Genomic DNA, 27,900 nt, shown 5'->3' on the forward strand with positions numbered 1-27,900 from the left:
TTCTAGATAAAATACAAAACACTTATTTTTGTAGTTTGCCAGCTTTTGTTTACAAATCAAGATGAGGCAGAAGATACAGTCATGGAAAAAGACAGAAGAAAACATACAAGTCAGTTGTCAGTATTCACGGCCTCTGATTCTGCCTTGACCATAAAGTGTTCTACATACTCCTGTTAAAAAGCATATGATGATGTACTTTCAACAAAGAAATATAAACAGTAACAGCCAAATGTGGAACAACAACAGCAGGCTTTTCCATTCAAACTTCAACTGTAACTTGTTCCTTTAAGTTCATTTACTAAGACAAAACCTGCTCTAAAGTCCTTGTTTCTTGATCTCACAAGCTTCTCACTCTGGTCATTCTTTAACTGTCAATTACAGAGTTTTAACAACATACCTGAAACTCTTCTTAGTCCAAGGTCAATTATAAGGTTTATTTTAACATATTATAAGATGTACTCCTTACTCCTACACCTCCTCAAAATATATTTCTTCAAATAATTGATAACTCAATATCCAACAATCAAATCCAAAGTGATAATAAATGTTATACCTAAAATGCCTTAACTAAAACAATTCCAGAGTGCCAGTAGCAGAGATCATGCAGAAATAAAACAGGGTGTTTTCAGTGCTAGCTTCTGGAAGAAAAAATAGGTCCTCAAAGCATCAGATTTCAAACAGGAGCCATTTAAATAGTAAGATTATCAGTAATTAATGTATTCAATGGGAGGCCTATAGGCAAAGATATTCAGTGACTGAGTGACCTGCATACACCTTACAGCTTTCCTTCCAAATATCAAATGTAAGATAAAGTCCATTTAAAGAAGCTTTTAAGTATCTGTAATGATTTTTGAATTATCTGTGGGGAATTCTGACTTAGTGGGATAATGTTTGATATATGTGTCCACCATTAAATCCAGAACATGCTTTAGATCAAAATGTATGTTAAGCAAAGCCAAGTTACTCGACCTTTGGTCTGTCGAAGGTTTCCTCAAGTATGTTTTGAGATGCTTTGTCCATTTTCATACCACTAATTCTCAACTTTTATCACAGGAAGAATACACAGGACCTTCAGCAACGCATACACATTAGTAAAATCTTGATTTAGTCAAGTGGAGAGTTTCATAAATGGTGGATGGAAGCTCTATATTTTTCCCTCTGTCTTTCCATTTGATTCTTCAACAATGCAGTTTGGCTGAGAGCATATTGGGATGGGGTAAGTCACTTCTACACACGCCAGTATAGTGTTCCTCTAATGTATAAAATTTGAGCTGACCTGTGACTGAGGGTAACAGAGATAAGCATTTACGAGCTTTGAGGTGCTGTTCTGAAAACCCACCTTTAAGTTCCTGAATAATGTACTCCACTGTTGAACATGCGTTTTCTTTTTCTTTTTCTTTTTTTTTTTTTTTTTTTTTTTTTTTTTTTTTTTTTTTTTGAGGTGGAGTCTCGCTCTGTCGCCCAGGCTGGAGTGCAGTGGTGCGATCTCGGCTCACCGCAAGCTCCGCCTCCCGGGTTTACGCCATTCTCCTGCCTCAGCCTCCCGAGTAGCTGGGACTATAGGCTCCCGCCACCATGCCCGGCTAATTTTTTGTATTTTTAGTAGAGATGGAGTTTCACCATTCACAGGATGGTCTCGGTCTCCTGACCTTGTGATCCGCCCGCCTCAGCCTTCCAAAGTGCTGGGATTACAGGCGTGAGTCACTGCGCCTGGCCGAACATGGCTTTTCTTTATACAAACTCTCATAGGGTAGTTGGAATTTCAGGTTACCTTGCTGAATTCTGTGGAATTTCTCAGGGAATTTCATTTGAATATCAAATTGGATAGTCATATTATGACTTCCTCAAACCAAAACTCATTATAAACTTCAATTTTTTTTTCCATCACTTTACTGAGTGACTCCAGTATTGCAGTCAAGCTACTGGTTGCAGACAAGACCTCAGAGGTTTGCCCCTAGAGATTTTTCCAAAAGTCTCTTGTAAAAAACAAAAACAAACAAACAAAAGGACATTTTAAAGAACAACAATGGTAACAATGAAATCAAAACCTGTTACTGTACTTCACGGTACAAATGCATTATTATTGCATCTAATATTTGTCACTATTTGTACCATGCAAACATAAAACAAGTGCTTTCATGAGGCCCACTAAAATTTCAAAAGCATCCTGCCTTCCTGTCCATGGTGAATGTCAAATTTCCTTCAGTTCTTTACCCCTTTCTTCACTCTTCAGAAAAAGAAAAAAATTACATTTCAAGTTCTAAAAGCAGTTGTGGTAATTGATTGATAGAAAAAAATGAACAAACTTCAATTGTTCCCAATGCAACAGAAACTCCCCATAACAGTCAGTGATTCCACCAACCACATATTTAAGGCATAAGGAGAAGAGAGATATCTCCTCTGTAGATATCTTGGGGATATTTTTGTAAAAGTCTAGAAGCAACTACTTTCATTTTAGAAGAAAATTCAGTGGACAGAATGGAAGCCTGCCTGTAACAATACTCTATTTGTAGCCCCCATTTCTCAGTTGCCACAGTGTGGAATTTTACAGCCAAAATTTGTGCATAACTTCCTAAGTTGGGAAGCCTACAAAATCCTCTTTCAGGTTATGAGATTCATGGACAAACCTCGCCAACACAGGTGATGCTCTTCCCCCACTATGTCCTCTATATTGACAGTGATAAGGGAAAGAAGAGTGAGATTCTCACTTCCCTGAACATTTCTACCTGAATACAGCTCTCGCAGATCTCTAGCATCTGTTTCTGATGGGTTTCTTAGCAGAACAGTACATTAACTGCAGTTGTCTCAAAGTGCTTTCTCGGGACCTCTTCGCCAGAATTTATCAGCCACTCCAGCAGTTCTTAGAAGTTATCAGGAGCAAAGAGACCTGGGATTTCATCAGCTTTATATTTATACAGAGGTATGTTTTGCTTTCCTGTAAGAATACAAATTTCGAATCGAAATTTTAGGTATTCTTTGTTTTGCTTCTCTTCAAGGGTTAGAGATAAAATGTCCTCAACTCCTTCCGCACTTGGGATTCTGAGCATTGCTGTTACTAGTTTCTTTATGTTATTTCCTTTTCCTGTTGAGAAGTTTGGTCATTTTTTTTTTCCTGTTTCCATGTCCTGATTTCTTTTTTTTTTCTTCTTTTTTTTTTTTTTTTTTTTTTTTTTTTTTTTGAGATGGAGTCTCGCTCTGTCACCCAGGCTGGAGTGCAGTGGCCAGATCTCAGCTCACTGCAAGCTCCGCCTCCCGGGTTTACGCCATTCTCCTGCCTCAGCCTCCCAAGTAGCTGGGACTACAGGCGCCCGCCACCTCACCCGGCTAGTTTTTTGTATTTTTTAGTAGAGACGGGGTTTCACCGTGTTAGCCAGGATGGTCTCGATTTCCTGACCTCGTGATCCGCCCGTCTCAGCCTCCCAAAGTGCTGGGATTACAGGCTTGAGCCACCGCGCCCGGCCCCTTCCATGTCCTGATTTCATCTTCACTCAATTCTTTTATTCATTTTCTGTGTCTACTATGTGGATTGTCTAAATGATTAGTAAGAGCACATTGTGTGGATATTGCGTTATCTCAAAGAACTACCCTGTAAATACAAGGTCTACAGATCACAGAGTTCTCAAATTGTTTGGCACATAATTGATAATGTTTATTTAGTTGATCAAGTGTTCTATCTTCTAAGTCTCTTCTCTGCTACAATTCTCCACCCACTCCTGGCATCTGGCCGACCCCCAAGAACCTGAAGAAGGCCAGGTAAGACTCCTTGCTCTTCCCCTTGCAGTTGGGGACAGTGCTGAAGTTCAACCTTGTCACTGCCTGCCTGCTGACCCAGACCCTCATCCCACATCCTCAGAGTATCCTACAGGCCTGTCTGGCTGGAGAGAGAAGCCTGGCTGGTGACAAAGGGAGGGGCAGGCTACACATGCTTTTCTGCTTTTAAATTCCAGTCTTTATTCAGGTAGGATATGTTTTCTCTCTGAGCTCACTGTTTTGAAATCATCAGTACCACCAATAACACGGCAAACACACTATGAGCACTGACAAATTGCTGACAAGAGGACTAAGAATTCTTCAGAACTACAATTAATGATTACTAGTTGAACTCTATTTTCTATTTTCACATAGATTCAAATAAGTTTTCAGAAAAATTCATCATTATCCAAACCTCTCACTATCCCATATCTAAAGGGAACCAAATAGATTCAGATATTCAGATATCACAACATCCTTTACCATGTGAACACAACTATCCAAACAAGTTATATAAATCCAGGAGCTGAGTAAATTCAAAGAACAAAGGTTACTTGTATTAAATAAGACCTAGTATAAGAAAGTGATATGTATGGCATAGATTAGGTAAAGAGTATAGACTTTATGGATATAAAGAAGATCAATGGAAGACAGAGAACTAGGTAACAAAAGAAAAGACATTACATTTCCCTAACTATAGGCAAGAAGAGAAAAGCATCATATAGGTGAAATGTAATTTCCAAGAGCCATTCCTCATTCATCTTCTTGAAAAGTCTATGATATTTTTTCTCATATCACCTTATCAAGTATCTTTTCTGTATTGATTAAATATGGTTAAGAATATCCACTAGTTTCTTCGGCAGGTACTTTAACAGCTTCAGTCCTGCTTGCGTGCATTCTAGCCATAGTTTGGATATATCACTGACCAAGAAAAATGAGTGGAGCTGCACAGATAAATTTGTGAAGCAAATTCTCTACAACCTCTTTCTTCTCCTCTGTCCCCATCTGTAACTCTCCATTCCAAATGCAAGCAAATTTCTAAATCTCCTGGTTAAACTGAGAAAGATTCAAATACATTTATACTTTGAAAAAACCCAAATTTCCTCTGTGTTAACTCTGCTTGTTCTATTTGTTTGTATTGTAAGCTTTCATCGCTAATTGTGAAATGCAAAGTTGTCTTCTGTTTAAGGATATCTGGCTTCAGCCTGCCAAGCAGCAATTGTTGCAGGATGCCTGAGCAACCTTCTAGGAAGGATAATAGTTTGATTTTTCCTCTTCCCACTTCCCTCTCCAAATACTGGCATTTGCTTCCTTGGAGAATAGTAATCCTTGGCCTCCAGTTCACTTAAACTGCTAAATGAGAAAGGCTATATTTCACAAACATGTTTTCCCCCTTAACCACCTTACCAGTCCAAAAATAAGAGATAAAAAAATCCCATATAGATCAATAATAATTTTACAAATTTGTTTTTTACTTCTTCGAAACCTGTCCTGGCTGTCATTCCAAATGAATCTCTAATAGTGGAATTTCAAATGTACTAAATAGCAGGAATGTAAGTTTGGGACCTAGACTCTTAGATAGTAAACGAAACCCAACAAAACCCTAGCTATGGTGTTTTAAACTTAAAATTTGTTTGTGGTCTGGTTATATATGAAAGTCAGCTATTTCTTTGTTGTTTGTATGTTTGTTTAGGGGGTCATTTTGGTTTTCATTTTTTGACTTTTAATTAATTTTTAATTGACAAAGATTGTATGTATGGTGTACAATGTGATGTTTTGAGAGATATATATATAGTAAAATGGTTAAATCAAACTAATGAGCATATCTATCCATTACTTTACATATTTACCATTTTTTTGTGGTGAGACCATTTAAATCTACTATCTTAGCAATTTTTAAGTATGCAATACATTGTTTTTAACCATAGTCACCATGTTTTACAATAGCTCTACTGAACTTTTTATTTTGTCTAACTGAAAATTTGTATCCTTTGAACATCTTCTCTATCCTACACTGCAGCCTCTAGTAACTACCATCATACATTCTACTTCTATAAATTTGACTTTTAAAAATTCCACATATAAATGAGATTATGCAGTACTTGTCTTTCTGTGCCTGGATTATTTCACTTAGCACAATTTCCTCTAGTTTTATCCATGTTATTTCAAATGATAGAATTTCATTCATTTTTAAGACTGCATATTATTCAATCTTAAAAATTTTGTATATTTCCCACATTTTCCTAATCCATCCATTCATCCATGACATTTAGGTCTTTCCCATGCCTCAGCTACTATGAACAATGCTGCCATGCAAGTGGGAGTGCAGATACCTCTTCAGCACAATGATTTCATTTCCTTTCTAGATACATCCAAAAGTGGAATTGCTGAGTCATATGATAGCTCTATTTTTAATTTTTTGAAGAACCTCCACACTATTTTCCAATACAGCTATACTAATTCACACCCCCACCAATGATGTACAAGGGTGCTTTTCTCTATATCCTCCTTAACACTTATCTCTTGTCCTTTTGATAATAGCCATCCTAACAGTATAAGGTAATATCTCATTATAGTTTTGATTTGCATTTCCCTGATGACTACTGATATTAACAATTTTTTTCATGTACTTGTTGGCCATTTGTATATCTTTATTTGAGAAATTATTTTAGGTATTTTGCCAAATCCTCAAGGAAATCAAATAACTCAATTATTAATTGTAATTTGTAATTGGGTTATTTGCATTCTTGCTATTGAATTGAGTTTCTTAAGTATTTTGAATATTTAACCCCTTATCAGAGGTATGGATTGCAAATATTTTCTCACATTCAATAGGTTGTCTCTTCACTCTGTTGATTATTTTCTCGTGCAAAAGCTTTTACTTTGCTGTAATTCCATTTGTCTATTTTTGCTTTTGTTGCTTGTGCTTTTGAGGTCACATACAAAAAAAAAAAAAAAAGAATCTTTGCCTAGGTCAATGTCAAGAAGCATTTATCCCATTTTCTTCTAGAAGTATTACAGTTTGAGGTCTTACATTTAAGTCTTTATTTTTAGCTGATTTTTATATCTAGTGAGAGATAAGGGTCTAGTTTATTTTGCATATAAATATCCAGTTGTTTCAACACCATTTGCTGAAGCAACTCTCCTTTCCCCAGTGTGTGTTCTTGGCAACTTTGTTGTAGATCAGTTGACCATAAATGCAAAGATTTGTTTATAGGCTTTCTATTCTGTTCTATTGGACTGCATGCCTGTTTTGTATAGTACCATGCTGTTTTGATTACTATAGCTTTATTCTCTTTGCTCAAGATTGCATGGGCAATTTGCGGTCTTTAGTGGTTTCATATGAATTTTAAAATTATTTTTTTCTATTTCTATAAAAAAAAGTCCTTGGGATTTTGATAGAAATTGAGTTGAATCTGTAGATCACTTTGGGTAGTATGGACAGTTTAGCAACATTAATTCTTTCAATCTCTGAACATGGGATATCTTTTCATTTATTTGTGCCTTCAATTTCTTTCATATATGTTTTCTAGTTTTCAGTGTACATACACATCTTTTATCTCTTTGTTTAAGTTTATTCCTAAGTATTTTTTATATGCCATTGTAGGCTGGGAGTGGTGGCTCACGTCTGTAATCCCAGCACTTTGGGAGGTTGAGGTGGGTGGATCACGAGGTCAGGTGTTCGAGACCAACCTGGCCAACATAGTGAAACTCCATCTCTACTAAAAATACAAAAAAGTAGCCAGGCATGGTGGCGAGTGCCTAGAATCCCAGCTACTTGGGAGGCTACGGCAGGAGAATCCCATGAACCTGGAAGGTGGGGGTTGCAGGGAGCTGAGATAGTGCCACTGCACTCAACCCTGGCAACAGTGTGAGACTCCAAATCGGGGGGAAAAAAAAAAAAAAAAAAAAAAAAACAAACAAACAAAAAAAAAAAAAACTATTGTAAATGTGATTTTTTTCTAATTTCTAGTTCTAGATAATATATCAGCTTTTCTTTCCATCACTCACTATTTTCTGTTTTATTGGTTAATAGGATGTTTCTGGTTTTGTAGATCTTAATTTTTTCCATTGCCCCTACTCAACTAAATTTATTCAATTAAAATAATTTATCTTAAATCTCACCCATTCCTTGGATTTAAAAGGCCCCTAAACTGATCCATTCACATGGTACACTAGCCGTATCTCTACCTCCAACCGTAAGGCTGAATCATGGTGGTTTTCCATTATGCTGTTGAGCTGTGTCTACGATGTGTTTAGAGAATTATGAGAAAATTCTCTTTTTTCAAGTCCTCCAAGTTATTAGTGAGAAAAAAAGATCAGCTATTTCTTAAATTAAATATTTAATTGTTGCACAATTCTAGCAAATGGATTAGTCATACTCATGTATAGAATGCCTTAAAAAAAAAAAAAAAAAGTCCTGAGAGTTAGTATGACATAAGCCAAAGCAGGAACAATACATTTAAAAAAAAATTCTTCTTCTTCTTCGTCTTCTTCTTTATTTATTTATTTTAAATTCTAATTGACAAAACATAATTGTGTATAATTCTGGGTCCAATGTGATATTTTGATATATGTATACATTGTAAAATTATTAAATCAAGTGAATACACATATGATTTCAAAATGGATGAAACAAAATGAAGCAGTTAAAAGTCCTGGTACTAGAAGTTTATATAGATGAGTTTAGTTTTTCCACAGTTGTTCAATCTCAGAAAAAAAAAAAAAAGTTCATATTAGTGCTAAGAGTACTTGATCTGAAGTATGCCAGGTGGAAAAACCTTCATTTAGAGGTTATTGACCTAAATTTCAAAATTGGAGTTCCATTTTCAGACAACTTACAGATATTTGATCCCCTATTAAAATAAAATCTGTCCCATTTCCATCTTCATCCCATGGGTATTATCATCATTTGCTCTAGTAATACTTTCTGGATAATTAGCTTAAAATTTAATTTTAAAATATGACATCTGAGATAGCAGATTAATATTTTAAGGAGGATATCATAGTGTTGCTGAGGATTGGACCTGTGATATGAGTGATTTATTAATTTTGAAAACACTGATATTTCTGTTTTACTATAGTGATCAAAAGCTCCTGCTTGGACTACAAAAATTAATTTTTAAAATGTAATTTACCTATTCAACTAGTCAAGCTGTTACAGCTATTATCCTACAAAGAAAATTTTATAGTCCTATTTCTTCAGTTTATTTGAGAAAGTAATGTTGAAAGAAAAGTCATAAGACCAACAGAATCATTCATTTGCTGTTCATATTTTTGCTTTCCTGTAACAGTTCTATAGTCCCTCTAAAGACTTATCTGCAGCCTATGAAGAGCGTCAGGCATAATAAAACCATAGTAATAAAAACTCTTAGCTCAAAACTAAATGTTTAATTATTAGAAAGTTAAAATTCAATTAAATTATACCAAATCAATTGTTCTCTCTCACGTAAAGAGAACGAAATGTGAAGGACAAGAAAGCACTAAACACATTTGTGATTTTATTTTTACCCGCAGGCAGCAAAAAAAGAATATTCCCTAGTGAAGAAGTGAGATAGATTGTTAAGTTTATAATGACAGTCCCAAGATTAAGCAGTAATCATTCTCTTTGGTTGTTTAATTGCTAATTCAAAACTATCCAAAAAAGAAAAACCTCTTAACATCAACATAATGGACCTGGGATGGCTGAATGGAACATCTTGCCTAGATTTCAGAATTCCATTGTACACCACATTAAGAAATAAAGTTATGGCTTGAAGATTAACACAGGAAGAAAACTTATGTTTGAAGAAATATTCTAGTTGTTTCATCACAATTTTAATATCAAATTTTAAAAAATATTCTAGTTGTTTTACCTTCCGATCAAGAAGCATTCTCTTCAAAATTACATGGTTCCTTGAAAGTTCTCTAATGAATATCAAGTCCAACCTCTCCTAGCTATTTGCTATACACAAAGGGATTAGATCCTACAATTTGTATTTTACTATATGTAGGTTGGTTTATTGTCTTCATAGGTTTTATAGTGAAAAAAGAGTTAACTAGCTGACACACAAAAGGATATAGAGCAATTTTAACAAAACAAATATTTGGTAAAATATAAATTTTATACACAGTAAGCAAAGATAGCATTGTAGTCATGAGCAACATAGGTATTAAAAACTGACCTAATAATGCCTTTTTTATCCCAATGGTCCAAAGTCATAGTGGCTTCTAGAATATAACCAAGAATGGCAATTAAAGTTTAATGCTCTGCCAGGAAGGCATCATAGACCATGTCCTTGATTTCCAAGTCCCTACTTAGTGATTAGTTTTTGTTTGTGTCAGGTGGGGATGTTCAAAATAATAAGCATTATTTAATAATTTCTGCAGAGCTGGAAGACTATCACTCAAAATAACATCTTTGAAATTGTTTTATATATAAAATGGTGAGACAAACAATTATGTATGCATCATTAGAAAAAAATCAAAGTTTATGGTTTAAGAGAAATAAATATAAAATCAGCAAATTCAAGTAAAAACAAGTAATAAAATTTTGAGTCCGAAATATTAGTATAAACTTAACTTTTTTATGTTTTAAAAAGGTTCAATTTATTAACTCTGTCCTTTGAAAAGGTCTAGAAAACAATGAAAATTCCAACAGTAAAGAGCATCCCTACTGCCTAGATTATACCAAAATCTCAAAAAGAAATAGGTACTTATAAGGCTAGAAAAGAAAATATACAAGATGAGTCTGGGGACATCTGAACACAGCAGAAAGTAATAAAAATATTAAAACATCAAAAAGATCAGAGATTCAACTTGAAGAGTTTTCCCCTAGATAGAGGTGGGGTTATTTGAGCCTCGATAAGTATAATAACTACAGTGGACTGAAACAAACTAAATATGAGTTTACAAGTATATTTTAAAAGTACATTTGGTCAGCTCCTTAGAAGGATTCTAGGAAAGCAACTAAGTGTGATGAAAGTTGGCACACTGAGGGAAATAATTAAGCATTTATCCTTCTCTGTATCAACAAAACTTTGGAGTAACTAAATCAAATAATTGATAAGCAAGAAGCTTCTCTTTATAATAGTATTCCAGCTTTTTAATGAAAGGAAGTAAAAAAATAAAATTAGAACATTACCATTTTGCAATTCTACAATTAATCTAAAGAGTTATTATCAATATTTCTTAATATCGTAAAATGAAGGATAGTGAGATATTAGGTACCTTCCGGGAGGAAGTACAAAATTCCACTCATAAAGTAATTCTGGCCACATGATATTTTCAAAAATCAAACCTGAATCTAATAAAACTTATCTATCTATCTATCTATCTATCTATCTATCTATCTATCTATCTATCTATCTACAGAAAAGGCAAGGAACCCAGGAACATGCCACACAAAGTCACAGTAATGAAAAGTAAATTGGCAAAAAAAAAAAAAAAGTAAGCAATTGGGATGATTTGAACACAAACTTATTCTAAGGAATTATTATTTACTGCTAGGTGGTGAATGGTATTATACTTTTTGAAGGGTATTTATCTTTTTAAAACATTCAGTATTTAAAGATGAAAAATGCTATGTCTGGAATTTGTTTCTAAACAATACAGATGGGCTGAGTGTAGGGATATAATTAAACCAAGTATGTCACTGAATTGATGGTAGGTGATGGGTACACAGAGGACTTATACTACTCTTGTATATGTCTGTGCATATTTAAAATTTCACATAATTAAAATGTTTTTAATCATAGCATTACAACAGTGTAAAAAGAATGCTAGCTATCCAACCACACATTTTCCCAATACTTTATATAAGAGCAGCAAATACTAAACAGAATATCTAAATTATAATCTGAATGATTCAAATAGAGTTTATATTTATTTAACTCTGTCCATTGGAAAGGTCTAGGAAAAAAATGAAAATTCCAACAGTAATGAGAATCAAATTATAATTTAGAAAATATCAATTTACAGAAGATCAAGATACCTAATTTATTGAATTGTTGAGGGAACAAGTTTAGGCTCACCTTAATCCTAACTATTCTGTGATTTTGAGTAATCAATGGAGACAAGTTCTGTTAAAAAAATCCACAATTAATATTTATTTGAAAAGTATAGATAGATAAAATGATCTTAGACTCATTTGTAGGGATTAATTACCTTTAAACACAGAGGGCCCTGGAGATCTGAGAAATATTTCTCATTTATATAAAGGGGCAGATGTCAGGATAACAATTTCCAATTTAAAATAGTGGTACTAAACATAAGTGTTATATGACAGTAAAAATAATTTGTCTGCTTAGTAAGACAGAAGACAGTGCAATAAGAACAAATAAAACAAGCTATGAGATAATAGGGGTGGCTCTAGCTTCAGAAGAGTGCCAAGAAAGAGTACAGAGATATGAATGTTTTGGACACTCATGGTGTTTGTGGAGAATAACTGTGGAGATACCTTCCAAGCTCACTAGGAAAATAAAGTGTAAGAGCTTAATGAATTGAGCGAAGTTCTATAATATTCTATTATACATTAAGTTTTCCTGACAGTAATGTTTATATGGCAGGACATGCTTAGATTCCAATATAAATCAACAGATTGATGACTAAGATAAATACAAACAATATGCACACCTGAGAGGTGAGGCTTTAGCCAAGATCATTTGGAATTGTTAGGACTGATGATAATTTTTTGAAGATGTTCAGGAGACAAATTTTGGAAAGAAACTTTATGGAAATGTGATATGGACAAATCTTGCATCCATTAAATCATTTTTCCCCCAAAAGAAATTCATATTCTTAGGATTAGATTTAGTTAAAAATGCTAAAATGTTGACTACTGTTATCAAAATAAAAAATCAAGTTCATGGGTTTTTGTACATGTTGCTGAAAACAGAAGATACAGTCATATAAACTGAGCAGCAAGGAGTATCTCAATACCCTTGAAATAACTATTTGTATCTCTTTTGGAAACCACTACAGCATCCTGAATAGACATACATAGAAATACAGATTATAATACCCTAAACTATATAACATCTACTCATCATAGTAAAATAAATTTTTTATGATGTTTAATACATTGGAGGGCTACATTTCTGGATATTAGACCCTAAACTCAGGATTACTCAAAGAGAGTAATAATGAAAATATCAACTATACATTCAAGCAATATAACTTTTAATAGAATCCTTGAGTGGATCAATGTCTATGCAGATTATGTTTTTGTAATCTATTTACTTGATCATTACATGAAGAAGTATGTTTCAGAATCAAAGCATTTTACATATTAAAATGTATTATGTACAATTTAGAAACATGAAAACTTAGGTATTAAACTTAGTGGAATAAGCACAGAAAAAAATTAAAGCAAAGTTTAATCATTTAGGACTAAAGATCTTACATATTACATTAGTTGCATTAATAAGTTCATGCATCTAGAAATAAATTGAAGTACATAGTCTGGTAATACTAAAAAACCTAACTTAATTACCATTTCTCTGTATATGAAATGTTTACATGTATTACAAAGATTAAGATTCTTAATATTTTCCATTGATTTTTATATCTCATATATTAATAAATAATTTTATATATCTGCTAAACTATATTGAGAGACAATTCTCTGTGGTATCTCATGTTTCTGTACAACTTGTGAGCAAAGGCACTATCTGTCTTTTTTCTAGACTATTTTTCTAAGTATGTTTGCATTTAAAACAGCCATGGAAGACAGAGATAGTATCGCCCTTGGAGCAAGGACAGGTTTGCTTACAGCTTGCAGGGTCTGCCTCCTAAAAAAGGACAGGTATGTGCATTGCCCGCTATAAAAGATTCAAGTTTCCTCAGCTCAGAGTTCTGTCATGCTATCCATTGCACACACGGATATCATCTTGCTTCCTTAATGTCACCTTGTAGGAACTGCAACTTGTCAAGCTAGCACAAAAATACTGATACTCTACCTACTGCTATTGCTGTAAGTAATAAATAAACCTTGTTCTCTATTCCAGGAGTTTCATGTATTTGACTAGCATCCATGAACTTTGGCAGGCTAACATGTTGCCTTGGAATTGAATAAACTCTCTGACCCTTGACATTCTGATATGTGTATTTTAATGTACTAAGTGAGGTTTAATTTTAAAAATATGAAAATAATTAAAGAATGGATCTCATCTTTAATTCTTTGGAAAGTCTATTTTACTGCTGTTTCTGCAAATACTATGAATGAGTACCACAATTACTCTACATGTGTTTCATCAGTTCTACTTTTACTTCTAATATCTTGATTCTAGCAATTTCTACCAGAAGTGTTGCTTGGAAAGAGATCATCCCTGCTTGACCAGGCTACCAGTCAAAATCTACCTATCCCTGGATCATGTACCCACTGGTGATATAATCAGACATGGCTGAGTATGAGGAGAAGGAAGGAGAGTACATAGTAAAAATATGACTTTCTAAAGCTTCCATTATGAATAGGGATTCTAGAAAGGACAGGTTCTGTCTGAAGGGTCCCTTATTCTATCAGACACGAAAACTAGCATGATTCCTAGAAATCACCCTCTTTAAATAACCTCAATAGCAGTTACTACATATCAATTTATCTATGCCTCAATTTATTTGTAACAAAAAAAGGATTACAATAATTCAAACATGATTTACAACTGCATTCTGAAAGCTGATAAGCAAATGTGACTGAGTTCTTCAAATGAAAAGCAACATAAATTAAAATTATTATTTGATTTCAACACTCCTTCTCCTGAGGGTGCTTTTATGTTTTCCTCTAAAGAAACTGCAACTTGTTCCCAGTAGGAAAGTATCTTTCCTGTTCAGTACTTGGTGGTATACGATGAGCGCCAAATCTCTCTAAATTATATTTCTGCTAACTTCTAACAATTTATTAATTTTATAAGCCAACATCTTGACTAGTCTCTCAGCTGGCATAGATTTTGCAGTTTCTCAAACTTCCTATTTAGATCTCCCTTTTCCCACTATTTGATTTTCATCAAGATAAATTTTTATAGTTATTATCTTATAATGGTAAAATTAAGAAAGCTGAGGTGAAAGTGGTCACATGAAGGTGACTCCCAAATTTACCTTGAGCTGGACATAGAAATAAAATCAAATAACAGTCTTCTTTAATGTATAAAAATACAAAAAGTCACAGACAAGAGTTGTCTCATTAGCCTTGCTTAAAGCCATTCTTTTTCTACTGAAAATGCTCCCATATCCAAATTCCTGTCTGAAGGATCTACTTCACATTAGGACTAGAATCATTATACCTTAAAACAAAGATCTGATATGGTTAATTCTTCAATAGATTAACCTAAAGAAAAAAATTCCAGATTAATTTGTTTGCTTCATTTCATCAAATAATAAAATTTTTATTGCTCAAGGGTTTTTTCCCCCTGCTACTGTCTTGAAAGTGTAGTACTCAATTTTCTGCTACGGTCAGAAAACATGGTACATTTAATGTACCATTAAAATAAATAACTACCTCAAGGGCCTGCTGTTTTTTTAAACCATGTAAATAATTTTAAAGTTTGTATCCTTGCCTATTTCTGTATTATGGTATTTTATTAAGTTTAAACACACATTTAAAGCTAATCTTTCCCATTTTAACATCTCTAAAACTCAAATGAGTCTTACACTCAATGACAACTTGGATTCACTGAAATAGGGCATTCTCCATATTCTCTGCTGGTTCCCTCAACATTCACTTTCCACCTAATGAACCTTTTCTCTGGCCTGAGGTGTGGGAAGAATGCACTGTATCATCTGGACCTTCTTGTCCTCTGGCTTCTGGTAGGATCCTTGAATGGGATACTCTAGCAGTAGATCAGAGAAAAGAAATCAGAGAATGCATTCCCTTCAGTCCTCATTAATAGGCATGACAATAACAGTATTCTTCTACCCAAAAACACAGCTATTTTCTGGATGCTATTCTCTTAAGGCATTAGACTCTGACAACTGCGTATTGCCTCCAGGTCTTCAAACTAAGGGGTGTTCATAGCTTCCAGCTGTTGCAAGATTCTAGTTTCGTTGCAAGCACTTATTTGTTTCCTTAACCTTCCCACACCTTTGCAAATTGTCTCTGTAATTTTTTTATTTTAGAATACTTAATAGACAAATAAAGATTGTTTATATTCAAGGTGTTCAACATATTTGATATATGTACACAGTGTAATTATTGCCACAGCCAAATTAGCTAAAACATCCATCATCACCATCTGTACATTAGATTCCCAGAACTTGTTCGTCTTGCAGTTTTGTACTATTTGATCAAATTGTTGCTGTATTTAATTCTCTCTGCCTTTATAATTGTGCCATTTCTCTCCTGATGGGCTTCCTAATCAATAAAGTAATTTTTACCAGAAGTAGCCTGAGGGAGGAAACAGCCATCAAAATGGAATTCTGGGGTTTGGTTGCACATGTCTTCAATGATCACATTGAGGTTATACTGGTAGTCTGTGGCACAGACTCGTATCATGGTTGTTCAGTTTATGGGCTGCAGCATATGGTCACTGTGGTGACAATGGTGATTATGATTGTAGGGAGTTGGTTGCTCTGATTGCACTTGAGAAAGCACACAAAGAAAAGTTTCTATTGAAAGTCATGAATTCAAAATTAAAGGCACAAATGGAAAATCAGGAAAACTATGCCAGCTTTAAAGGAACATATTATTGTCTGTAACAGCAAATTACTTGTGAATGACAATCAAGTTCACATATTAATTAATTAAAAGAGTTACAGAGTTTTGGCATCAATTTAATTTTCAATGACTCTTATGCTAAAGAAAGAAACATCCTTGCTAATGAAAGCAATACCTCCTGCCCTTAAAAATCTAAAAAAAAAAAAAAAAAAAAAAAAAAAAAAAAAAGATACACGGATTTCACCTGGGAAATTTGTCTCTAAAAGTCATACAGGTTCTCCTTGGGGGCCTTCATTATCACTCCTTGCCTCCAGGCTCATAAACAGAATTAGAACCCAAAATTACTCAGAAAATACATAAGACATATTCTTTATGGACACATCTTATAGACTAAATTGGCAAGATCTTGTCAATTTGTATCTGTAGGACATGTACCACAATGTCTTCCTACACTATTAATATAAGGAAAACAAAATACTAGGTCAAATTTATGTAAACGAGTACACTTACTACGGATTTATGACTTAATGTCTTGGTTCAAGCAGGAGCTGTGGGTGTCTCACGCCTGTAATCTCAGCATTTTGGAAGGCCCAGGTGGGAGAATCACTTCAGCCCAGGAGTTCAAGAACAGCCTGGGCAACATAACGAGACCCTGTGTTTACAAAAAATTTATAAGTTAGTCAGGTGTGGTGGCATATGTCTGTAGTCCCAGCTACTTGGTAGAATGAGATGGGAAAATCGTTTGAGCCCAGGAGGTCGAGGCTGCACTGAGCCATGATCATGCCACTGTACTAGAGCCTGGGCCACAGAGTGAGAAGCTGTCTCAAAAAAAAAAGGACCTGGTAGTAGTGTCAACAATCCGCTGAACTGGTAAGTGAAACTTGGACCCAACAGTGCCTACAGTTATTTGAGATGACAGAACTCCCCTGGCATCTCAGAGAAAAGTCTTATAGCTCAGAGAGATAAAATGTATCCATTGTATGCAATCCAATCAATCACCTCCTAATCTCTTCTCATGGGAGAGCCCATAGGATACTAACCTTACTAAGATATTAAGAAATGTATTGCAGAGAGGCCACAAGCATCCTTGAAGAGTTCTGCAGGTTTGAGATGATAGTGATGATGGTGTATAGTGCAGTGAAAATTATGTCTTCAATTTCAGTAAAAATAAGAGGATCTTAGAGTACTAGATGCCAGACAGCAGTAATTGCAATCACAGCCAGAAGGGTTGACCAAGGCCATGGGGAAAATGGTAATCAGAGTGGTTTGAATAGTGGGCTTCTGTGGCAATGGCTACGTGATCATTGAATAAAATAAATGTCAAGACTACCAAGCCTATGAAGGTGTTTCTTGACAAAAATTAGTGGAAAAATTATAGATTTAGTAGACAAATCTAAGTTCAAGTACAGTAGTAAGGACTCAAGATTTTCCCAGTTCACAACTTAAAGCTCCTCCAGTTAAAAACAGACCATGTCTATTTGATGAAGGATGCTAAAATGTATATATTTTTAAATCTTTTTATACTCTTTCCCCAGAGAGACCTGCAGCTATATGCCAAGGTGACTATGCATTAGGGGAAGGTCAAAACCCAAACATTTTAAGAGACATTAGATATTGGCTCCAAACTTCTTCCAGTCTCCAGAGAAAACAAAAAGCCATCACGGACCACAGGGTCAGAGTTAGGGCTTATGGAAGTTAGATGACAGATGGAGTTTTGGCCTTAGTTCATCTCACAATCATATTAGTGGGACTACAGAACTTTCCTGTAGTTACTACCCCCGGAATTCATACTGAGAACAGATACATTTAGCAACTGGCAGAATCCTGCATTCATTCCTGCACCAACAGAGTCATAAGTAATTTTGTGGGAAGGAAGAGAAGGATGTCCCAAGAACTAACCTTCACCCACATCACTAACAAAGTAAACCAAAAATCAGCACTATGTTCCTGGGGGTATTGCAGAGATTATTGCCATTTTCAAAGATTCAAAGGGTGCAGAGGTGGTGATAGATGTCATTTTCCTATTCAATACATGCTTTAACCACTGGAAAACTGAGATGTGTTCATTTCCTAAACAACAACTATAGATTTTGGTAATCTTAATCAGGTGGATAAAGCCAATTCAAACTACAGTTTTCGCTGAGCAAAAACCAAATTGCAAATCAACTCAGTTCCTGGCAGCTAGTGGCAGCTATTAACCTATGAAATGTTTATTTTCTATACTGCTTGGTAAGGGTAATCAGAAGCACCTTGCCTTCTTATGTCCATGATAGCAATACACCCTCAATATCATACTTCAAGTCAATAACAACCCTTACCCCCTGTCATTATAGAGTCTATTAAAAATACACTCTTCTCATCTCAAAGAACTTACACTGGTTCATTATCAGATAGAAGTTAGAAAATCCCACAATTCTCAAGAGCCTTCTCTGAAGTAGAAGGCCACCACAGGAGTATGCCAAACTGTAAAAAAATTTTAAAAGTGCAATGGTCAGAGACTTTCTGATCCCTTAACTGGACAGCCAGTGAGGCTTCTAGTTTTGAAAAAAGAAACACACACATACACACACACAGAAAAAAAGAAAAAAGAAGAGAAAGAGGGCTGTATAGCAGGTCTAGACTACCTGGCAAGCTGCCCTAACGCCTGGACCTTATGATCCAACAGACTTGGTGGTATGAGCAGTGTCTAGTCTAGACAGAGAGGTTCTGTGGAATTTCTTCCAGGCCCTGATAGTTGAATCATGGTACAAATCCCTAGAGTTTTAGAGTGAGGCCATGCCATATTCTGCTCATACCTATTCTCTATTTGAAAAGTGGATAATGGTAGAAACTCAGTGTTGGATCATGGCACATCAAATAACTGTATCACCTAAATTCTCTATCTGGACTGGGTGTTATTGATCCATCAAATCATAACATTTAATGTGCAGAGCAGCATCCCACTGTATGGCAACTGGCCCCAGCTATTCCAAAAGGCAAAAATAAGCTTCATAAGTACTTATGGCCTCATGGAGAGAGGAAGAAAAGTGAAGGCCAGCAATACAGATGGGTCTGCATGGGAAATGTGGAGCCAGCTAGAAATGAATAGTTGCTGCATTATCTTTCTAGTTAGGGTAACCCTAAAATACAGAAATAAAACAGTAGGCTTCCAGTTTTTATATTTATAGGAATATAAAAACTGGATATTTTATATTTATATTTATTTTAGTATTTATAGGAAGAAATACTCTGAGATACAAATCTACACTTACTCAGATGCAGTGTCTAACTTGTTGGTCAGGAACACATAAAAGAATATTTGAAGATGAGCGTGATAGCACAAGGAGTGGATTGTAAAATCAGATTCACACTTATATTTATTACTCAGTACCAACATTTACACACATTTCAGAGGATAATCACTAGGCAAAGGCAGAGATAAAAGCTCTTTATGAGTTCAACAGAGCTGGTCTAAATATCATAAGTATCCACACTGCCAAATGCAAAGGACACTGCTAAGCTTTGGTTATGGCAGCATTCCAGGTCAAAATCAGCCAGACACTTTGAGGCATGTTAATTACATTGAACTCCTTCCACAATGAAAATGGTCTTGTGTTTGTCTTCCTGGGAGGAGATACATATTAAATATTTATACCTCCTTCTCTGCCCACAAAATTTATGACAGCACTGCCGTTTCTAGATTTACATGATTCCTTAAAAAACTGCAGCAATGTTACCTCTAACAAAGGAATGTATTATACAGTGAAGAAAGCATGGAAATGTGCTTACAGCGAGAGTATTAGCTAGTCTTAAATATGTATCAACTCCAGGAGCAGTTGAATTGATAGAACAATGGAATGGCCTGTTGAAGCCTTTGTTATTTGTCAGCTAAGAAATAAAACTGAAAAAAAAAGGGCATTTTCCAATAGAATATGAAAAATGTCTTCAGCCAGGAACCAATATATGTCATTATTCCCCCAAATCCAGAATTCATGGATCTGAAAACCAAAGGCCAGAATGGCTCATTCCACTGAAAAAGTTTTTTATTCCTTGCTTTGCAACCAACCTTGAGCTCAGTGGATTTAGAGTACTTATTCCTCAAGAGAGAAATACTTGTACTAGGAGACACAATCAAAGATCCATTAAATAGGAAGTAAGAATATATCTATTATCCCTTGCTCTTGTAACAAATTATCACAAATGTAGTGTCTTAAAACAACACAAATTTATTATTTTATAGTTCTGTAGGTTTCATGTTCAACATAGATCTCATGCGGCTAAAATTAACATACCATTAGGGATGCATTCTTTACAAATGCTCTAAGGAAGAATAATTTTTTCTTAACTTTTATAATTTCCAGAGGCTACATGCATTCCTTCACTCATGGTTCCTTTTGTCCATCTTTTTTTTGTTTGTTTCTTTTGTTTTTGTTTTGTTTTGTTTTGTTTTGAGACAGAGTCTCACTTTGTCACCCAGGCTGGAGTGCAGTGGCATGATCTCAGCTCACTGCAACCTCCGCCTTCCAGGTTCAAGCGATTCTCCTGCCTCAGACTCCCAAGTAGCTGGGATTACAGGTGTCTGCTACCATGCCCAGCTAATTTTTGTACTTTTAGTAGGGACGGGGTTTCACCATGTTGGTCAGGCTGTTCTTGAATTCCTAACCTCAGGCTATCTGCCTGCCTCAGCCTCCCAAAGCGACAGGATTACAGGCATGAGTCCTATGACTGGCCCCTTTTGTCCATTTTCAAGGTCAGCAATGCTGCATCTCTCTAGTCACACTTTCATAGTCACATTTCCTTCTGTCTCTCCTCCCTCTTCTACTTTCAAGGGCCATTGTGATAACACTGAACTCAGATTATCCAGGATAATCTCACTATCATAAAGTCAGATTATTATCTACTTTAATTCCATTTACAACCTCTCCTGTGTAACCTAACATATTTAACGATTCTGGAGATTAGGATATGGGCATCTTTGGGGGAGACATTATTCTGCCAACCACAGTGTACCTTGGCTATTTGAGGTTCCTCCTGCTGCTAAACTAATTGGCAGAAACCAAGGTCACTTAGTTAGAAGTGATGATTAATCCTTTTTGTCAAGGAGAAATTGCACAATAGACTCAAGGATTACTATTTCTGAAATCCAGAGGATTCACTAGGTTAGCCTGTGGTACTTCCATGCTCAATAGATAATGGAGAGCTACAGGAACTAATAAATACAAGACCACTAAGGACTTAGATCTTCTGTGAATAAAAGTTTTAATCATCCCACCAGATTGAAGATCCAACCAGTTAACATGCTAGTAGAGAGTACAAGAAAGACAGAAGGGGTCGTGGAAGCAAAGAGCTATTTATTGACTTAATCCTTGAGACAAACTACATTAAGAGTGGACAATAGCAGCTATGTTTTATGTAAATTGATCATTTATTCCCCTCCCCCTTTTTTCTTCTAGTATATCTGAAGGGCACAGGTAGCCCTAATATATTAAGTAAAATGTGAGGTTAAAACTTGTGATATCATTCTGTGATTACATAATTGTGTTTTCTTCTAGTTAGATAGGAATGGTGGCTTACGGACAAGAGGAGTAGATATTTTCCATTTGTCCTCGACAGCCACTTCCCACCTTTCTCCAACCTACTCTGTGCTCTGAGAGGTGACATCTATGAACTGCCTCATCTGGGCTCCCTTGATGTTTGAGTTCAGACAATGAGAGGCACCAGCAGGAGATAAGAGGACAGGAGGAAATACAGGACAAAATATTTACTCCCTAATTCGTCACCAGCAAGTTTGTGACCATGGCTACATTTCTCTGTCTATCACCACAGATTTCAATAAAACTGCATAAACTCTCTACCACAGCACCTTTTATTATAGGTTTTAATAACTGTTTCCTCCCCTTGCTCATTCAGGTTCAAGGATTGGAACAGCTTTCAGTTGTTGCTAGTCCCTTTGCGTTTTGGCATCCCTTATGATTTTCCTAATCCTACCTACGCCTGTAATGAGATAGTATCCTCATTTAACTCTTTCCGGCTACTCTTTTACTATACCCTCTGTTTCCTGCCTGAACCCTGAGTGAGACATATGACAAATGCCTATTTTAATAATGTAAGCCAACCCACATAGACTTATCTTTTGATCTATTTTATGTCTCTCTCATTCTTTTCCTTATTAGTGACCTTTCTTCTGTTCCAGCCCCTGTTCCTGCTGCTGTTCTCCTTCAGCTATCTTCGCATAACACAACAGAAATCACAGGCCACTTTTTATTCTTTTACTTTGCAAAATACAAATATAAAAGAAAAGTAAAGGATTCTTCTTCATATATAAAATGCAGAATGCAGTGATTAAGGCAAGGGTTGGAATTATTTACATTACTGTCTGAATCTTCATTTTCCTCATTTCACTATAATCAAGCAAGGTTTCTGGAACTCTAGTGCTGGTCAAGAAGGAATAAATCTACTACAGCCTACATCTCCCATTGATTACAACTGAAACCTCTGGACAAAATACAAAAAGAAACTAACTAGCTGAGGACTCTGAAAAGTTAATAACAACAGGCATATCGAGGAGGGAAGTCAATGCCTGAAGACTGATTTATACTAGGGCAAACTTTCTGGGCTTTTCTTCCTCTTTCATTTCAGCTTTAACCCAACAAGAGTTCCAATGCAGCCTCATATGCAGTGAAGCAGGGGCAGCAAAAACCCAGAGAGAAACCCTGTCTTTCTGTCCAGAAGATTAGGGACGGAGGTCCTTGTAAACTAGAGTGCGCAGGGTGAAGTGCCATTTTACTTTATTTTTGCACTATCCCAAAGGCGACTGCCCAGTGGTGGTGATAGCTACACAGGCACCTAAAATCCTGAGAGAAAATCCATCTTTCTGACCAGAGAAACCAGAAAAAGAGACTTCCTTGGTCTGAAGAATGCAGAAAGGATTTCTGTAATTTTTTTTTTCTCTCTCTTCTCTTTTCTCTCACTTTGTCCCAAAGAGATGTGATTCCAACAGAATGGTGGGGGCAGCATAGGTGGCTGAGCCTCTGAGAGAAATCCCATCTTTCCAAACAGAGGACTGGGAAAATACATCCTGGGATCCAGAGATTGTGTGGGACATTCCAAAGAGGAATAGTCAACGAAAGGTATTTCTTACTATGCTTTGAAATAACATTAAGTCCAAGGTTCATCTCCAAGCTATGGAGGTATAACACACTACAAAAAGAAGCATAGCTAGAGCTTTAATAACTGAACTGACATTGAAACTATCCTCAAAAGATCAAACTTGTAATCTAAATAAAACATGATGGATCATCTGTGACATAATGCAACATTCTCTGAAGAATTTTAAGAACACCTAGAGTCTTAAAACATAATACTCAAAATGTCTAGGGAGTAATTCAAAGGTATTCAGCATTAAATAAAACATAATATGTGATTAACTCTAAAGGGAAAGAATAGTCAACAGATGTCAACCTCAAGGAGATCAGACAAGATCTTTAGATCAGCTATAATATTCATGTTCTGTAAGAAAAAGGTAAATACTTTAAATGGATGGAAAGATAGAAGTCCTCAGCAGAGAAATAGTAAACACTATGTTTTAAAAAGCAAAATGGAGAGATTAGAACTAAAAATAAGTTATCTAAAAAATAACAGAAAAGTACAATTAAAATTTGCTGTCTCTACTAAGTAACAGAATAGACGTGGCAGAGAAAAAGTTAGTGGACCTGAAGATAGATCAATAGAAATTATCCGGTCTGAATAAATAGAAAAAATTAATGGAAAGAGAAACTCAGGAATTTGTGGGACAATAATGAATGATGCTTTATATTGTATAATCAAAATTCTAAAAAGAGAAGAAAACATGTGCAGAAAAGTTATTTGTAAAATAACCATAACTACATCAATTTTAGAGTATTTTCATTATCTAAAAAAGAAGGTAAGTACCCTTTAATAGTCACTCTTCATTTCTCCCAATCCCCTCAGCATTATGCAACTACTAACTCTGTCACTATAGATTTGCCTGTTCCAGACATTTCGCATAAATTGAAAGGTCCAATGTGTTGTCTTGAGTAACTGACTTTCACTCAGCATAATGTTTTCAAGGTTCATCCATGTGGTACCATATATCAGTGCTTCATTTTTTGGTACCAAACTAATATTCCATTGTGTAGATATACCACATTTTATATATCCATTCAACAGCTGATAGCCATTTGTGGTGTTTCCACTTTTTGGCTATTATGAATAATGCTGCTATGAATATTCATGTACAAGTGACTGGTGTTGCTATAGATTTTCATTTCTCTTGGGTATAGACCTAATTGTAGAATTACTGTGTCATATGGTTATTCTGTATTTAATATTTGAGAAACTGTCAAACTGTTTTCCAAAGAAGCTAAACATTTCCAAACAAAAGCATTTATCCACATCCTTGCTAATACTTGTTATCTGTCTTTTTATTACAGCTATCTTAGTGTGGTACAGTGTTATCTCATTGTGGTGGTCATTTGATTTTTGACAAAGGCAATTCAATTTAAAAAATACTGGAGCCAGGCGTAGTGGCTCATGCCTGTAATCCCAGCACTTTGGGAGGCCGAGGCGGGTGGATCACCTGAGGTCAGGAGTTCAAGACCAGCCTGGCCAACATGGTGAAACCCTGTCTGTACTAAAAATAAAAAATTAAAAAAAAAAAAACCCTGGGTGTGGTGGTGCACACCTGTAGTCTCAGCTATTTGGGAGGCTGAGGCAGGAGGAGAATCGCTCGAACCCAGGAGGTAGAGGTTGCAGTGAGCCAAGATTGCACTATTGCACTCCAGCCTGAGTGACAGAGCGAGACTCCGTCTCAAAAGAAAAAAAAAAAAAAATATATATATATATATATATACATATATATATATATATTTGCACAGACATAGACACAAATATATACCCATACATACACATCGTAGGATTACCTTTAGAATTAAATTAACAAATTTACATAAAGCATTTAGCACAATCTCTGCTAATGCATGCTGAAAAAATGGTAGTTTTAATTATTGTACATATCTTGCTGAAAATAACTACAGCAAGCTAGAAAAGAGACAATAAAAGGATTGAGAACTCAGAACTAGAAAATGGAATTAAAAACAGTTGTGCACAAGTTACTTGGACATTTTAACCATTTGGGGAGTAGTTGTAATGTCATGTCTGTGTTAGGAACTAATTAAAACATAACAAAAGGTGACAAGCCTCCCTATTTTCTCAGCAGAAATCTGCTGAAAAGCCAGAACACAAAGTGCATTTAAGATTGTGTAAAGTTAATGGATCGCTATCAGATCATTTCAAAATGCCCAGAAGAATCACTAAGATTTATGTAATTAAAAATAAACTGTAACTAAAACTGATGTAATTTCCCTCATTCTGTACAGGCAGTCCTGACTACAATTGATAAGATCAGTTTTAAAGAAAAATCTTTCAACCCTCCAGGACAAGTTAGTGTTAAGCCATGCCTTTTCACTGTGAGAAATAAAAATAGAATCATTCTACCCAGCTGACCTCATTTTTTTCTGCATATATTATCAGTCCCAGTCATCACTGTTGCTTTCACAGATCCTCATGAATACTTGTATTTTTATATTTATATCATTTAAATTATTTGCTATTCTGTCTCTCTTATATTTGACTTAAGGATAGAAATTTTTCATTCATAACTTCAATTTGACCACATAACACAATGTGTAGCAAATAACAATGAATATTCATAAAATAATGAGTTATAAGCTGGGTGTGGTGGTATATGCCTGTAGTACCAGCCATACAGGAGGCTGAGGCAGAAGAGTAGCTTCACCCCAGAGTTCAAGGCTGCAGTGAGCTATGATCGTACCACTGCACTCTAGGTTGAACAACAGATTAACACACTGTCCCTCAAAAAAGAGAAAGAATGAATTATGGAGTCTGCTTTACATACATAAAGCAATTTCCATCTTTGATAATAATTGTTGTTCGATATGAATATTAAGTACTGATTATGAACTAGATACTCTTCTGAATATTTGACATAACATTAACTCATTAACTACTTACAACTTTCACTATGGGACTAATACTATTATCTCTTCTTTTCAAATAAAAGGTGTCAGCAAATGTTTAAACAAGTGGCCATTTAATTTTACTTTTTCATAGATAGAGCAAAAAGGGTTTGCAATTATTATTTTTTCTTTCCTTTGGTATGTTCGAGCTGCTATAACAAAATACCATAGACCAGGTGGCTTAAACAATATTTTTTTCTCACTGTTCTGGAGGCTGGAAGTCCAAGATTAAGGTACTGGCAGATTTGATATCTGACAAGCGTGTATTTCCTAGTTCACAGATGGCCATCTTCTTGTTGTGTCTTCTCATGACAGAAAGAAAAAAAAAGTTCTCTGGGGAGTCTCTTTTATAGGCGAACTAGTGCCTTTCATGAGTGCTCTACCTCCATGACCTAATTACTCCCCACAAAGGCTCCACCTCCTAATGATGTCCCATTGGGGGTTAGGATCTCAACATATAAATTTTGAGGGGACACAAACGTTTAGTCCATAACAATAAATATCCTTGAAGAAAAACATGCACTATGGAGTTAGCATTTTTCCTATGATACCAGTTCTATTACTCAATTTCTCTCTACTCTGTCACTAGAGGTACTAGCAGTGCTACAGTCCTAAAGTAGACATCCTTTCATCAGGAACCATTTATTTAAGATGTGTTCACAGGACATCAATTTTACTAAGGGGGCATAGTAAATAGATTGGTTTTCAGATTTTTTTCAGAGTTCAGAAATGTATTTAAATGAGATTTTAGAAACAAACTAGTTTCTTGAAAGAGTCCAAATAATCTATAGAAGTATGAAAACCATTTACATGCTTAGTTCCATACACAAGAGAATCAGCCTCTTTTTTCTCATCACAGGGCCTTTTAAAGCTGTAGTGTTGCTTCTGGTACACCTCTCACAACAGCATTCTCCTCCTCTTGTAACATCTTTTGTTCTTTAATTGGTGCAATTGCTGTTGTACTTTCCACATTCAAATATCATCCCAATGTGGAAATACTGTATAAGGATGTTTTATACTTAACTATTGAAAACTTTTGTTGTTCTCACCTCTCACATCTGTATATCTTTGTGTCTTTTACACTTTTTCTTTGTAATAGCATAATCCATCTAATGCCAGAAATCTACTGACTGCTAACAGAGAAGAAATTTATGATCTGCTGAGATTTGGCAGTTGTTTGTTACTACAACATGAGGCTATCCAATTTGGACCAGTATAGCACTTACCTAGAGAAGAAGATAATTATAAATGAGTGGGGGAAAATGACTTAGAATTATTCTAAGGAAATTATCTTCTGATCTGTTCTAATATCAGTTCTGATCAATTCTTCCAAGCAAATGATTTTCCAAGTGTCTATTAAATCTAATAAAGCATTCAAGAAAATGACACAAAGTCAGAGATTTGCTTTAACATATATCAGGAAATAAGTTGAAACAGATGAAATAAATGTGCCAAAATCTTCATAATTGCTAAATCCAGGTGATGGCT

At 35.3% G+C, this 27,900-nt stretch overlaps 1 long non-coding RNA gene and 1 pseudogene across 2 annotated transcripts; one reads left to right on the plus strand and one right to left on the minus strand.

The window, feature by feature from the left end:
• On the minus strand, positions 1 to 4,144 carry LOC105496816 (52 kDa repressor of the inhibitor of the protein kinase-like; annotated as a pseudogene).
• Positions 3,687 to 27,764, plus strand: LOC105496818 (uncharacterized). 2 transcript variants are annotated; one of them, XR_011623608.1, is made up of 4 exons: positions 3,687 to 3,753; positions 13,416 to 13,534; positions 23,338 to 23,484; positions 27,512 to 27,764. It is a non-coding gene; the product is annotated as an uncharacterized lncRNA (long non-coding RNA). The 2 variants fall into 2 exon arrangements; XR_011623609.1 differs by lacking the exons at positions 23,338 to 23,484; positions 27,512 to 27,764 and adding an exon at positions 13,737 to 13,868.
• The last annotated feature ends 136 nt before the right edge of the window (positions 27,765 to 27,900 follow it).

The sequence above is a fragment of the Macaca nemestrina genome, chromosome 5, assembly GCF_043159975.1.
Source record: "Macaca nemestrina isolate mMacNem1 chromosome 5, mMacNem.hap1, whole genome shotgun sequence".
Lineage (NCBI taxonomy): Eukaryota > Metazoa > Chordata > Mammalia > Primates > Cercopithecidae > Macaca > Macaca nemestrina.